The sequence below is a fragment of the Argiope bruennichi genome, chromosome 4 (genome assembly GCF_947563725.1).
Source record: "Argiope bruennichi chromosome 4, qqArgBrue1.1, whole genome shotgun sequence".
In the NCBI taxonomy this organism is placed as follows: Eukaryota; Metazoa; Arthropoda; class Arachnida; order Araneae; family Araneidae; genus Argiope; species Argiope bruennichi.
In genome coordinates this window covers 10,925,597-10,940,991 of record NC_079154.1, presented here as the reverse complement: position 1 = coordinate 10,940,991, position 15,395 = coordinate 10,925,597, and positions in this window count along the sequence as shown.

The window sequence follows — 15,395 nt, the reverse complement described above, 5'->3', positions numbered from 1 at the left end:
GCACTTTTTGTTGATTTCACTCGTCTTGAAGGTGTGCACAGCGTATTTGTTGATAACACTTTTTCTTTTTCAGACATTTTAGAAGTAAATAGAAATGACGAATCGAATAAATATTCAACAATCAAAACTAATAACTACTAATGTGATTAATAGTATCAAAAATATCAGCTGGTAAAAAAACGAGAATAAAAAAGTACGAAAGATGATAATGGTTGGAAACTAAATGAAGCTGAGTTGGCGGAGACGTAAAAGAAAAGCGCGCTAAATATTTGACCTTGAAGACCGGTTCTAGCCAAAGTGGAATTCATTATGTCAAACGTTTCATTTTATTCGTTCGCTTTATTTACAAAATACTTAACAGATAAACACTTCTAACTTGAGAATACATACTGATAAAAAAAAGGATTTCTGTAATTTATGATAATAATAAATTTATGATAATAAATTTCTGAGCATTTTAACTATTTTAAAGTTGGAATTGATGGGGAACTCTTTCCCAACTCGGAGCGTCACGTTTTCTGCATTTTACAATACTGCCAAGTTAGGGTGAAACAGAGTATAATTCGTTATTTGTTATTTTATCCTTTCAGGGGCAAAGGATAAAATAACAAAGATTATGAAGTTATGCATGATATAACAACATTTGGTGTAGGTACAACAGTAAGACATTCCAGTTGAAAATGGTAATTCGTATATAGATTTCGTTTCTCCTGAAATGTAATGATAGGTTGAACCATTTACTGATCTTATCTCATACAAAAAGGGCTATAAAGAAGAAGAAGAAGAAGAAGAATAGAACAAATTCATGGGAATTTCCAGATGATGTTAGTTTAAAACACATTCGAAAGAGGTTTAAAATTATGTTTGAGCCTTTAACTTTCGAACTATTACAGATATCGAAGAAATGTAAAATATCAACGATCTTTTTCTATATTATGAGGCATTAACTCGCCTTATTTTATCTTTAATGAGTAATTTAGAAATAAAGATTCCAGCCTCTATCATTACAGCATCCATTTGGATCACTTTGATGGCTATTTACGATAGATGCAGTGGGCAGTGGCTATATTCTCTTACACTAATTTTTATTTCCCTACAATATTTTCCTTGCATCTCAAATCCTATATATACTTCTTAGGTTTTAGACCTTTTCGGCTTTTCGAAAAATAAAATATTACAACATCCTTTCCATTTACACATCTAAATGTTGGCCGACTGAGATTTTCTCCCTTTCTACAAAACATTCTATAATTAAAGTGTCAATACTTGTGTTATATTCTCAAGTTAACAAGATCAAACCGTTATGTAAATATGTGAATGAAAATGACTTTAGGATCTTAGAAAATACAATCGTTGAAGGCGTATAGGAGTTTTCAAAAAATCGTGTTACAAAAACATAGTAGACTTCGTTACTTTGCAATCAGCTTGGACTCTTTTTATTTTTTTAAGGGGGTATCAAAAAATGTGATGATAGTCTCCATGTTTTATTATTCATTGTTTCATATATTGTAAAAATATATATGGAAAAAAAATGTGCGGAATGTTTCTAAAGCAATTGACAAATATATTTTTATTTCTTTGTATATGATAAAATATAAATATCTTAATATTCAGATTTCATACAAATAAGACAGTTTCTTCTCTCCTTCCTAATGCATCACCACATGTGAAAAGGTTACATTTCCCCATAACAAGATGTACAATGTTATGTTAAACTGTCTGAGATAGAAAGGACAAATGAATATCCTCTCCCATTACTGTTTCAAACAAGATATCCTTCCCATCAGAACAAACTCTTATCCCATCAAAATCTCTTTTTTGAGCGGTAGGTAGACAGAAATAATATATGTTTACAGGAATCTAAGGACTAGAATTAGGAAATACATCTTCCATGGAAAATGACTATTCGTTAGTAAAATTGTACATTTATGAAATATTTTCGGTGACAAATTCATTGCTTTTTAAAGGTAAATCCCGGAGAATGTTCTTGATTAGACACTGTACAGATTGACGTACAAAAGTCAACTAAAACTGTTAGATGCATTTTTTTTTAAATAAACAAAAGATGATCGAAATTTTACAATAATTTTTATTTGAGTCCTAAAGTTCTATACTAAATCTACTTTCCAATATTTTTATGTCCGACTTTTAATAATTTGTAGAAGCATGACACACACTTTTCAATGCCATCCAGCATCACTCAAACCAGAAACGATCAGAGAAACTATCGCAGTTGATGGGCTTCCACAGCATCATCAATATCTGATGCCCATTTTTAATATGCAATACTACTCAGTGATAGTTTGATGAGGCTTTATATTTTCACACATGCTTCGTGCAAAAACTGATGACTTTTGTTAAAGTTACATATTTTTGCCCATAGAAAGAAAATCTCTGCACGCATTTGCAATTTCGGAGCCACTTGTAATTCCTAAGACTGGTTTACGACTGATTATAACTCAAAAAAAAGAATTGTCCCATTTGAATCGCTACATTAGGAGACACAGGTGAATGTCTAATATATTGCCACAGACTTTTAAAAAATAGTTTTTATTAAAAACAAGTAATATATATATATATAAAATAAATTTAAGTCAATTCCTACAAAGGCCAACATTTTTTTTTTACCTTAGTTACTTTTTATTAAATAATTAAAATTAATGTAAATATGCATAAACATATGACAGAATTACAATATTAAGTGGCAAAATAGAAAGCGAATTTCCTTGCAATCTCAGACCTTGGCGACAAACTTGACTGATTTGGCGACCAAATAGAAATTACTGAACAAATTTAATTAATTAATTAATATTTGAAAAAAAATGTATTAACACCAAATGTCATCCACTACAAGTTTTAAAAAATGTATTTGAAATAAGGGGATGAATTAAAAGTATTTTATAAACAATTGAAAATTTGAACAAGAATTCGAAAGCTTGGGACAATATTAAAATTATTCAGATACATATTTATAGAGCATACAAGGCATTCCAACTAATTTTCAGGCAGTGCTTTTAAATTACTTTAGTACAGAATTAATTAAAATTCCTCTAAACAAAATTTTCCAAGAATGTATTTAATAATCATTCCTGGGCACTTTTTAATTTAAAGTAAATATTGCTATCGGGATATTTTCAGATAATATAAATTGCTAGTAGATGAATCTGCTGTATCAGGTACAACATCTATTATTAGACGGTTTTAAATGAATATGGGAAATTATTAATACGTGCGCAAGGCAGAAGTTTAATAGAAAATTTGAAAATGAACCCAAGTTTCATAACATTTATAATCAGCGTTTGGTTGCGAATCATTTAACAACTTAAATGACTCGGCGAAAGGAAATTGGCTTCTGAATTCAATTATTTCCTGGTCATATTTTATTATTTTATAGGTTGTATGATGCTTGGGAAGAATTATTAAATTTATTGTCGTCATATTTATATACAATTCTATTATTAATCTTATGTAGGCTAATATTTTTTCGAACATATCAATGTGTAATATGAGTTGTTGTCATAGGAGTTCTTTTCAGTAACTGTTTTAAAAAATAAATCAACGATATTTCGACTGTTTTAAAGTCATGCATACGTTAAATGAATCGATGAAATTCTTCTTGATTTGTAAGGCTAAATTAAAAAAATATATATTTTATGGGACTTTACAATCCCTTGTTTGCTTAAAGAAGACCTATAAAATAAGATTAAAAGATAAATGCTCTCTGAAAGAAATCTAAAACTAAACTAATTTATTTTACTTTCTGTCTAAATTACAAAAAGAATGAGCCCTATCACAAATTAAAAAACAAAAATTTCATTTAAAATAATAAAAAGTAATATTAAAGAAATAAGGGAAAAAAAGTGAGGAAAATTTTCCATCTACGTGTTCTAGTAACGAGAATCGTAAAGAGATTAATGACTTTTCTAACTCAGGTAAATATAATTTTAAACTTACTTATTGAATTTTCTTTTTTTAAACGTCGATTGGTATCACCTTATTACTGACTGTATGTTGAAACTCAAAAGCAAAATTTTTCATTTATAACTTCTTTCTTAGAGACTGCAATATTGAAAAAGCAATAGATGTGTAATGAGCCCTACACTTCATCACGCGTATAAGTTCTGAATATAATTTTACAAATTAAGTACATTTTTCTGAAAAAAGTATGTCAACGTTATTTTTCTAGTACTTAAAACATTTTGGAGATATAAAAGAAGATATTGAATATAAAACCTAAAAACTTGGGGATATAATGAAAATAAACAACAATTAAATTGCTATGGAAAATAAAATCAGGGAAACTAAATAAATTGGCATTAAACTTGCAACGAATTATTAATGTTACTTTAAACATTTTAATAATATAAAATTGATGATTATGTGCTGTAACAGCATTTAATGCATTGCACTACTTAGTGCTCCGTATGAAACATAAATTGAAAAAAAAAAAAAAAAAAAAACTAAAAGAGGCGCAATTGAAATGCAGTAACATATCTTCGGATTCTGGAGCAATAACATCAAAGAAAAGAATATAAATAGTGTGTACAAAATCAAAAATGAAATGAATATCAATATTATTTTTATTATTTAATTGTCCAAAATTGTTCAACATTTATAGATGAGGCAAAATGCAACATATTATTTCTGAAATGAAAATATACCATTTTTTTTAAAATATGTTTCTTATTTTAAAAATATTTATTAAAACCAGCAATGTTGTACCTAAAATACGTAAATAATTTTAACTTTAAACTCGTACACAAAAATTCTTTGAAAATTACAAATTATTCCAAAAAACGATATTTGTAACCACATTCTTAATCTTTTATAAGTAAAAAAATACATTAAACGTTCTTTCATGCATCTTATATATACTTGAGATCTAAAAGAAGTCACTTAAAACAATGTTTTTTTCTATTATCCTGAGTTAAATTCCTCAGAATGTTACTTCGTGCATGCCGTATATTTGCAATCTAAAAGGAATTTTAATGATAATAAATATAAATTGAAAGAAAAGTAAATGACAACATTTACACTGAAAATAAATGCATTATTTGAATTTTGATATAAAAAATCAAAGAAGAATTTTAAAGTTATCAGACTAATTTTACAATGAATTCTTCGAAGTTTCAAACCTTAAAAAATATTTGGAATTACATGCTAGTTAAAATTTTAATTTTTTAGATTTTTTAATCTACATATATGCATGTAGAAACACAGCTGTTTTTATTTTTATTGCATTTCATGAACCAATTCGAATATTTTTAAGTTTTCATCTGAAGTGACTAATTCCTTCTTACCTATTTTCTGTTTCTGTTCACCACTGTGTAATTGTGAAGAAAAGTTATATCTTAAAACTTTGGAAACGAGAAACAATAAATTACTTCTACCGATGTGATATTAGCAAAAATATTACGTCATGCTCACTGAATTAAACAATGATCTCAATAACTTCATGCGACTTAAAATACAAAAATGATATTCTACATCTTCAACAAATTTTATTTTTTAATGCATAAATCTGTCAGGCAAGTACAGGCTTTGATGTCTGATTTAATCCTCTGAATCACATCTATTTTGAGCAGTAGGATTCCATGAATGACATTTAATTACCTCTTCTGGAACAGATATGACAATAAACTTTTCTTCTTGAATGAAAACAGCTTTACAGGTGCAATAGACGTATAACCAAACAAATGTTATCGCCTATTGCTTACTTCATTCTATACAGAACACTTGTCATCCCTCGAATTTCATGCAGCTTCCAAGACCAAAATGTAATTCTGTATCTTCAACAGAATTTTATTTTTTAATACATAAATCTAGGCAAGAAAGTAGAAGCTTTGATGTTTTATTTATATTACACCCGCTGAATCACATCTATTTTGAGCAGTAAGAACACATGAATTCCATTTAATCACCTCTTCTGGAACAGGTATGACAATAAACTTTTCTTCTTGAATGAAAACAGCTTCACAGGTGCAATAGACGTATAACCAAAAAAATTTTATCGCCTACTGCTTACTTCATTCTATACAGAACACTTGTCATCACACGAATTTCATGCAGCTTCCAATACCAAAATGTAATTCTGTATCTTCAACATAATTTTATTTTTTAATACATAAATCTAGGCAGGAAAGTAGAAGCTTTGATGTTTTATTTATATTACACCCGCTGAATCACATCTATTTTGAGCAGTAAGAACACATGAATTCCATTTAATCACCTCTTCTGGAACAGGTATGACAATAAACTTTTCTTCTTGAATGAAAACAGCTTCACAGGTGCAATAGACGTATCGCCAAAGAAATGTTGTCGACTTCTGCTTACTTTATTCGATACAGAACTTTTATTACTCTAGAGGCCAGCAAGTTAATTTATCAGTAATTATTTCATCCATTTTCTCTGTGATCATTCAATTTGTACATGAGAAAATTTTAAGAAGAGTGAGGAATAATTTCCTTACAATTTATGTAAAAATAATGACTAAAGTCAAATAAATAGCGAGGCATAAGTAATGCAATATGAAGAAGAATAGCTTCCAAATAAATAATGAAATTTTTTTTCTTAGTTTGATTATCTCTCAACTTCATCAGTTTATATTTTAATTTCAGGTTCAGCTATAGAGTAAGGCATTGAAACATGTTTTAACTATCATAATTAAAATACTATCTTATATTCCTAAAATATTTTGATCCCAATTAATTAAAAAAAATCAATATTTAACAGCAGAATATTAGAGACACCAGCTTTTTAAATATACGTACTTTTAAATCGTAAACATACTAGAAATCAAAATAGATGATTTTTTAAATAGAAGTAACAAAGAAGATTATGTAGATAATATTATTTTATAAATAATAGTTTGCTTTTTTAAATATTCTCTGCAATCAAAAACATAAAATGTATCGCAGTTAAGTGGTTTGAACGCTTTTTCAAGCTGTATGCAATATACAATTAGCAGTTATTTAATGTAGAACATTTTTGTTCAGTACTCAGAAATAAGGTAGATTTCCAAAGTGATCTTAAATTTTAGCAAACAGAAAACATAGTATTTAGAAAAGATACTGTTTTTCACCTAAATGAAATATTTTCGCATGTAAAACTGGCTTCTTAAGCTAATGAATTTATATATCGAAAATCTTATAAAATTTGTCCAAAATTAAGTAAGTAGTTCAAAATTTAAAACATATTTTTCTTCAAATATATCATGAATGACTTTTTTAATTTAGCAGAAAATACCATAGAAAGAATCTTCAAAAGCCATCAGAATTGATGGAGGGCTGTCATAAAAATTGATACATAGGCATAAATTTTTAAAGAAAAAAAAATAACAATGATGTGAGGGAAATTGGTAAAGGTTATCTAAATTTATGAAAGTAATCACATTAATATCAGTTTCGATATAAATTTTATTTTTCAGATAATTTCTTGGGAATGCACAAATGGACTATCTTGTAGAAATGATTGTTTATTTTCTTTAGAACTAAATTTCTTTTAATAATTACTTAGTAACATGAACTAAATATTTTCACATTTCAATTTTTCAAAAAATTAAAAGCTAAAAGTAATAAACCGTGCTGATAATTTCAATAGATTTAAAACAAGAAATACTCGTTGAAATGTATGACTGATTTTCGAAAATGAAAGGTAATTTGATGTTCAGAAAAATAAATGTTTAAATTGTCTCATATTATGAGAAATTTAAAATATTTATTATTTTTTTAAATGTCCAGTTTCTAAAAAAAAAGAATGAGAAATAAATACTTATTTACTACTGAATAAAACTTATAATAAAGAATGAAAACATTATATTTATATGAAGATATCTATGAAATTTAGAAAACTGTCATCAAAAGTTATTTTCTGTATATTTCTTGCGCATTTTTTGCTAAACTGACGTCATAAATACCTTTTAGTGTATTAGTAGAATTTCTGTCATACTTTGAGATTATATGCTTTAGGAGATCAGACACAAATACATATTTATTATGTTTAATTACTTAAAGAAAACCTAATTCTCTAATTACTTAATATATTAATTACATCATTCTTAACGCAACAAAGGCAGGCTCACTTAATAAAGGATAGCACAGAAGCTGAATAAATATAAGAAACGATGAATTTTATAATTTCAAATATGCTCTTTGTTCACTATTTTGAGCTACAAAATCTCATGTTAATTCTCCTGTTTTTATAAATTAAAATCTATTCTCGCAACTCTTCAGTAAATCACAAAACATTCTATTTCCTACTAATCAAATACAGCTCTAATCTACCATTATCCTTATATGATACCTTGCCAAAACCACTTGTTTATCTTCATAGCATCAAGAAAACGAATCGTAAAGGATACGTACATCTAATGAAAACCGACAAGCAGAAAATATTGCTAAACTATCCAAATAAACAATACACTCTTTGGACAAGACGTACATTAAAATACTCAAAAGAACTCTTACACTAAAAGTATTGGCGGCAGGCGACGTGAGACTTGGCTGAAATGAAGAAATATTCTATCACTCGGCTGTTATTTTCCGGCCGGCACACAGCCGGTACCTACCCCGAGTCACCTGATGGTTGCTCATTAGGGAGAATGGTTTTCAGGGAGTGTCTAGTATCCCCTTTGGGGTGTTATTTAGTCATCAGGATTATACTGTACGCCAGAAATCTGACGCCCCGTGTCGAATTGGTTTCTGCCATTCTAAATGGTTTATCCGGTTCTCTCCTAACTGGGATTGCAAAATGGCTTTCGGAGGTAGGATATCCAATGAGAAAAATTATCAGGAAAAGCGAATGTTGTAAAGTATAATGGAGGAATACTGATAAAAGTTAGGGTTTATTCGTAAGTGTATTGTATTTACTAAAATAAAGATCATTTTAGTATGATTAAATTAGTAATTAATTAGCGATGATGGTTGCAGAAATTATAATAATGTATTTAATATTAATGGTTATGAATAAGCGGAATGAATGGAAGAAGACATTTGAATGTGACCACACAAATTTAGTTCAACATTTGTATTAACAACACAGCATAATATTTAAAGCTATAGAAACTTCCCAATTCATTTTGTAGCTACTAATATTATAACAATACACTTCAGTAAACGATTCTTTTTATAGGAAAGAATTTTTATTCTACGTTGGAATAAAAAAGGATTCTACTAAATAATAAGGATGGATTTATACTAAAAAAACTTTTTGGTGAGATTGATTTAATATCCGCGTGTTCTGGAAAAAAAGGGCACGAGATATATTAATTATAATGTATATCGCCTTAATAATGTAAAAATAAAATTTATAATTGAAAGAATAAAAATTTGTTCTAAATTTCATTCAAAATATTTGAAAAAAATTCACTGTCAGAATTGTTATGAATTTCTGATTTGTAATGCTCTTGTTAGAATTTTAGAAATAAATTCTAAACAATTGTGATTTATGAAGATTTTGAAATGCATTACTTATGCAAGTAGATCATAATACCGTACATTATCATAAAAATTTGCAAAAGTAAATTTCTATCCTTTTACGACCATCTTGTTCGCACAAATTATTTAATTTTCGTAGTGGGACGATTAACAGAGATTATATTTTCTTTAAAAAAATCATTGTGTTATTTGATACGACTCCAAGACATGCATTCGTTTAAATTATTTACTATAAATTACTGCAGTGCAAATTAAAAATGTGCATAATGCGAATTAAAAGCGAACATGGAAATCCTACTTCTGAGGTAATATCCAAAGGCGGAAATTTATAATCTTCAATTTAATTCTAGAAAAATGACATGGTAGATTGTTTTAATGGATGGGTTTGAATTTCACCATAACATTGTTTCATATTGAAACCAAAGCAATGTTTAAATATTAAAAAACAAATGTAAGGGAATGAATTAATATACATAAAAATGAAATTTTGGTAGAAATATTAAAAATCAGGTTTTCGTCAAATATGAACCAAAATTCTAGCCAAACCTATCAACAACCAAGATAAAGAATATCATAATAAATGAAAAAAAAACATATTTGGAGACTTGTCGTCTTAAAAAAAGTTATAAGTTACCGCAGTTTATCTTCATGTATCATGTACTACCTCTTCTGTACTACCATTTTTTTTTAATTTTAAGACAGTGCAGATTAAAATTTTTGTGAGATAAAAGTTTTGGAAGATATGAAGATTAGTTTCTATGGCGAAGTTATAGAATACCGCTAAAGTTAAGCCTATTCTAGAGCTCGATTCCACATACATTACTGTTTCAGATGAAAGCAGAAATGTATTTTGTTAAGAATATTATGTAAACAAAGGATACGTAAAAAGGATGCATTATATTTAAATAATTTTCTAAGGATCTTGAGATATTGTTAAGCATAATAAGAAATCTACACTCTCCCAAGAGATTATGCACCTTATAATGCCAAGACATGACTAGAATAGGCAGAGATTCCGTCATTTGGTCGTTATTATTCGGCCAACACACATCCAGTGCCCACTTTGAGTCTCTTATTGGGTACTCATTAGCGAAAATAGTTTTCAAGGGTCTTATTAATGTGTCCTTTAGGTTGTTATTTAGCCGTTGGTATTTTTTTTTTGTCAGCGTGTAATCTGAAGCACTGAGTTCTACCTTTTCCCCCTTTTAATAGATCTTTTGGGTCCCTCCAGACTGTAATAATTAAATGTTTTTTGTTGTGATAAGATTAAATGATTATGGAAAAAAGGTGTTCAAAAGTGTTATGGATGAATGCGTGTGTATACATTTTTCAATTATATATTTATACTCAAAGTATTCAAGTAGATGAAGAATATCCGGATTTCATGCTCACATCTGAATAAAAGGGGAAAAATTATTAATGTCTGATCTGGCGGAAGAAGTTATGTGGCGCCAAAAACACAGAAGAATAAACTTAAGCAGTTTAAAAAAAATATCACAGAAAAGAAAAAATCATATCGTCTTTAGTTATAATTAATATAAAATTGTAATGAGAGGCCTTTATTGAGTGCAGCTTCTTAGAATTAAACTCAATATTTTACAAAGATATCTTAAGTTGTTATTTATTAACCATAAGTTATTTGCATTACTTTAACAGTATATTCTGTTACCGTTACTAACATAATTTGACTTTATGGTATTATTCGAGTCCAAAGTGATAAAATGATTAAAATCGCTTCTGAAATTAATTCATGGACGCAATTTGTAGTTTGTCAAATCAGTTTTTAAAGACAATTGAGATTCTGTAAACTTTTCATTGCATATATACTCATTGTTTTCGAAAGAAAATTCGGAAAAAATATTTAATCAAAATATCTTGAATAATACAGATGTTTGTACTGCTTTATTTTAAGGAAAATATCGATTCAAGTAACCGGAACTAAAGCTCACTTGAATCTAGTCGTTATTTTTTTGTGTAATATTAAATGCAGAAATGTTGTAATAGTTGTCATAAATTAAAATGAACCTGTTGTAGATTAAGAAAATGTCGAAAATTAGAAACAGCATTTTATAATAATTTTGATAAAAGAATTACATCCGTATTATAAAGAAACTATGTCCAAGTACCCCTGATTTATTGTATGTACTAAAATATTTTTCCATTATTACATAACATTGGTTGTAATAGTTAAATAAATATAAATGATGGTTAATAAATAAAAAGATGAAGACCAATTTCATATAATGTCGAACTATCTGATAATTGTGCTAATGCTGTTGTAATATTGAATGTAAATGTTTTGAGAGTATTTGCATTAGATAAAAACATATTAATTCGAGAAAATGTAAATGGTGATTATAAAGAATAATTTTATTTAAAAAAGATTTTTTTCCAAATGCTCATAAATTTGTTAAAAATAAAAATAGTATAGATAAGACAGTTTTGAGATTATTATAAGTACTTAATAAATGTTTAAATCGTCTCTTGGTCAACCAGATAAGGTGTGTTTCAAATTTTTAGGGACACCATATAAAAACATAAAATCGGAATAATTTTTACCTAATATCTGTAAAAACTTCTTTGAAAAACATGAAAAATTAAATATAATAAAATAATCTAAAATAATTAAATAAATATCAATGCTAATAAAAGAAGAAAATAGAAAAAAATGCCAAATTTGTGTTTCAAATTTTTAGGGACAGCTAGATGAGATGGTATGCAAATTCAAGTTAAATCTTTATTATTGCTCATTTTCATTTACTACCAGTTGTTTTAATAACTTAAAAAGCTTATATTGAAAACGTCCACGTTAGTACTTAATTTTTTGCCGAAGAAATATGGCTACAGGTAAATGGTTATCAGATCTTGAAAATGTCAAATAAAAGCTCATTACAACGAAAAAAAGTCTTTGAGAAATATTGGAGTCCTCATAAAACGTTTGAAACGTGCTGTGGAAAATTATGTGAAGCAGTTAAATGGGAAATCAACTGCCATTCAAAAGCGAGGACCAAAGCCAAAGCTCGATTCACGTACCCGCAGGAGAATTATTCAGATATGTGTAAATGGAAAATCATCAGTACGAAAAGTAACAAAAGAATTGAAACTGGGATGTTCTTACACTACTGTTTGGAGGTCAATCAAGAGAAATAAAAACATGAAATATGCGAAAAAGGCTTGCAAACCACCACTTGCCAAACAACACAAATTACAACGTTTATCCTGGGCAAAGGAACACATGCATTTCAAAGATGAGTGGATAGAAGTCTTGTTCAGCGACGGGAAGAAGCTTAATCTAGATGGGCCAGACGGTTGGAGATATTACTGGCATGATCTAAGAAAAGAACCAGAGATTTTCTCCAAAAGGCAAATGGACGGTGGATCTGTTATGATTTGGGGAGCTTTTAGCTTCAATGGTACATGCGAACTGGCATTTGTGAATAAAAGAATGGATTCTGATCGATACCAAGAAATGTTACAAACACATTTACTTAATGCAAGACCTGAAATATGTGGTCCAAATTGGACTTTTCAACAGGATAATGCATCTATTCACAGCTCAAAATCAACAAAAAAGTGGTTTAGAGATAACAATGTGAAAGTTATAGATTGGCCAGCCAGAAGCCCCGATCTAAACCCCATTGAAAATCTATGGGGTCTTTTGCCAAGAACAGTTTATGAAGGAGGGCGCCAATTTCATTCGAAAATGCAGCTTCAACAAGCAATAATGGTATTCTCTGGATCCAACACTTCTTCAGAACCTAATATATTCCATGCCAAACAGAATATATGATGTCATCAGAAAAAATTGTGCTAATATTGAACGGTAAAAAAGTTTAATTTGAAGTTTTGAAGCTTTTAATTCCATTGTCCCTAAAAATTTGAAACACAAAATTTGTGCTACTCTTTTTTTTAGTCATTTCAAAGTTGAAATTTATTTGTTTAATCTAAATTATCTTAGAATATTTATTTTTGTTATTTATCTAACTTATTTCAGAAATAAATGTCAAATATTTATTATTTACGCTTTTAATTTCATTTTTACTGGTGTCCCTAAAAAATTGAAACGCACCTCAATGGTCATATGATATATTTCTTCACACCGGACATTGTGAATCAGATTCGTAGCAACAGAAGCGTATTCACTCTTTGGTCATATCGTCTGAAACTGCTTCTTATCTCTTCATTCTATTAGGATATATTTTAAATTCTATTTTTGTGCCTGCACTTGCATGCAGCAGTGAATAAATTCAATCTAAGCTTTAAGAAAGGCATCACATGATGGAGAAATGTATCACCATATAAGTAAGCTCGTAAAGATAGCACTCATTTTATTTTGTTTTTAAAACAATTATAAAGATTGAATTAAACTTATTTTATTAATTTCGGAGAATAATTTTGAGTCAAAATTCTTTCAAATAAAAGCATAAAATATGCGAATTAACAACATTAATTTATTAAAGAATAAAATAATATAATAGGATAAAAAATAGTAAGAAAACATAACACGCCGTTAAAGTTCACGCATGCTAGTTAATTAAGGAGAATATATGCTTTATCTATGGAGTTCAATGAGCGTTGAATATTCTTTTAGAAAAATTCATAGACACATTAAAATGCAATTTGTAAACGAGGATAAAATTTCAAAAACTTAAATTGTACTCATGTTTATATTTTTTAAAAAAATAAAAAAAAACAAGCAAAATGAGCAAATTTAGACAAGAAATGAGAATTTCAAGAATTTAATCAGTTTCAGAAGCTGAAAAATAAATCAAATAAACAAATTCCAATTTATAAAATAGCCCATAGATTTTTTTTCTAAATCCACATCTCTTTCAATTTTCATGATCTCAACACTTATGATAATTTATTTGTTTCTGAATTTTGTCATAATATTACGATAATCTTCGCAATAAATCATTTATAAAAGAATAGCATAAAAATATAATAAATGTTTGAAAACAAAGCAACGATTAAATATTCATGACTGTCTATATTTATTTTTATTTTTGAATTGCATTAAGAAAAAACTATAATGAGCTATAAAGAGAGCTATAACTTCCATCTACCTGAAATTCTGCTTCTATTCCCATTTTAAAAAATGAAGAATAATTTATGTCATACGGAAAATTAAAAAAAAAAATCATAATAATTTATAAAAGTAAATATTGAAAGTTAGATCAGCCATGCCCATTCAAAAACTAAACAAAAAAGATATAAATTTTGAATTTAAAAAGAGTCAAAAATTCAATCAGAAAAATAAATATAGCGAATAAATTATTTAGCTCTTTTTAAGGAATCGAGGAAGATATGGATGAATCTGAATTTCCGTTGCTAAACATGGTGTCAATGATATGAGATCTAGCTATGGAATAGGATTCGAAACAAATAAACGAATAAGTTTTAACTAGTTACAATACGTTGGATATTTCGGGATTCAAAATTTTAAAACTTAACCAAATGTCGAGGATGATCTGTACTTCTTCTATCTGGAGTTCCTCGCCATGGACTGTAGATGTCAACTTTAACTTGTTTAAGACCGGTGTACGTATAGATACACATGAATATTTTTTTTTCTTTTATTCAATTATTATCCGATGTATTTTAGAAATATCTTCATGTGTCAGTTCAAGGGTCGAATCGGTGAATCTTAGATTCGAATTCATCTTGTAACCGTATATGGTACACACTAAATTCTTTGAGATCGAAGTATCTTTACATTTCAGATGGCTGTGTGAACTCAGCAATGTTTTTTTTTTCTGATCACAATTCAAAATAAAAATGGACACAGAAAAAAAAAGCTTTTTTTACTGTAGTTTCGGATGAAATTTTTAACATCATTAAATTGATTTTTATGCGTTATAGGAATTATTCATAATAGAAATTGGATTTCTTTATGAGAAACAGATGTTTTTTAAGGATGAAAACAAATCTTGACTTTAAAATAATGCTACTGAGATATTT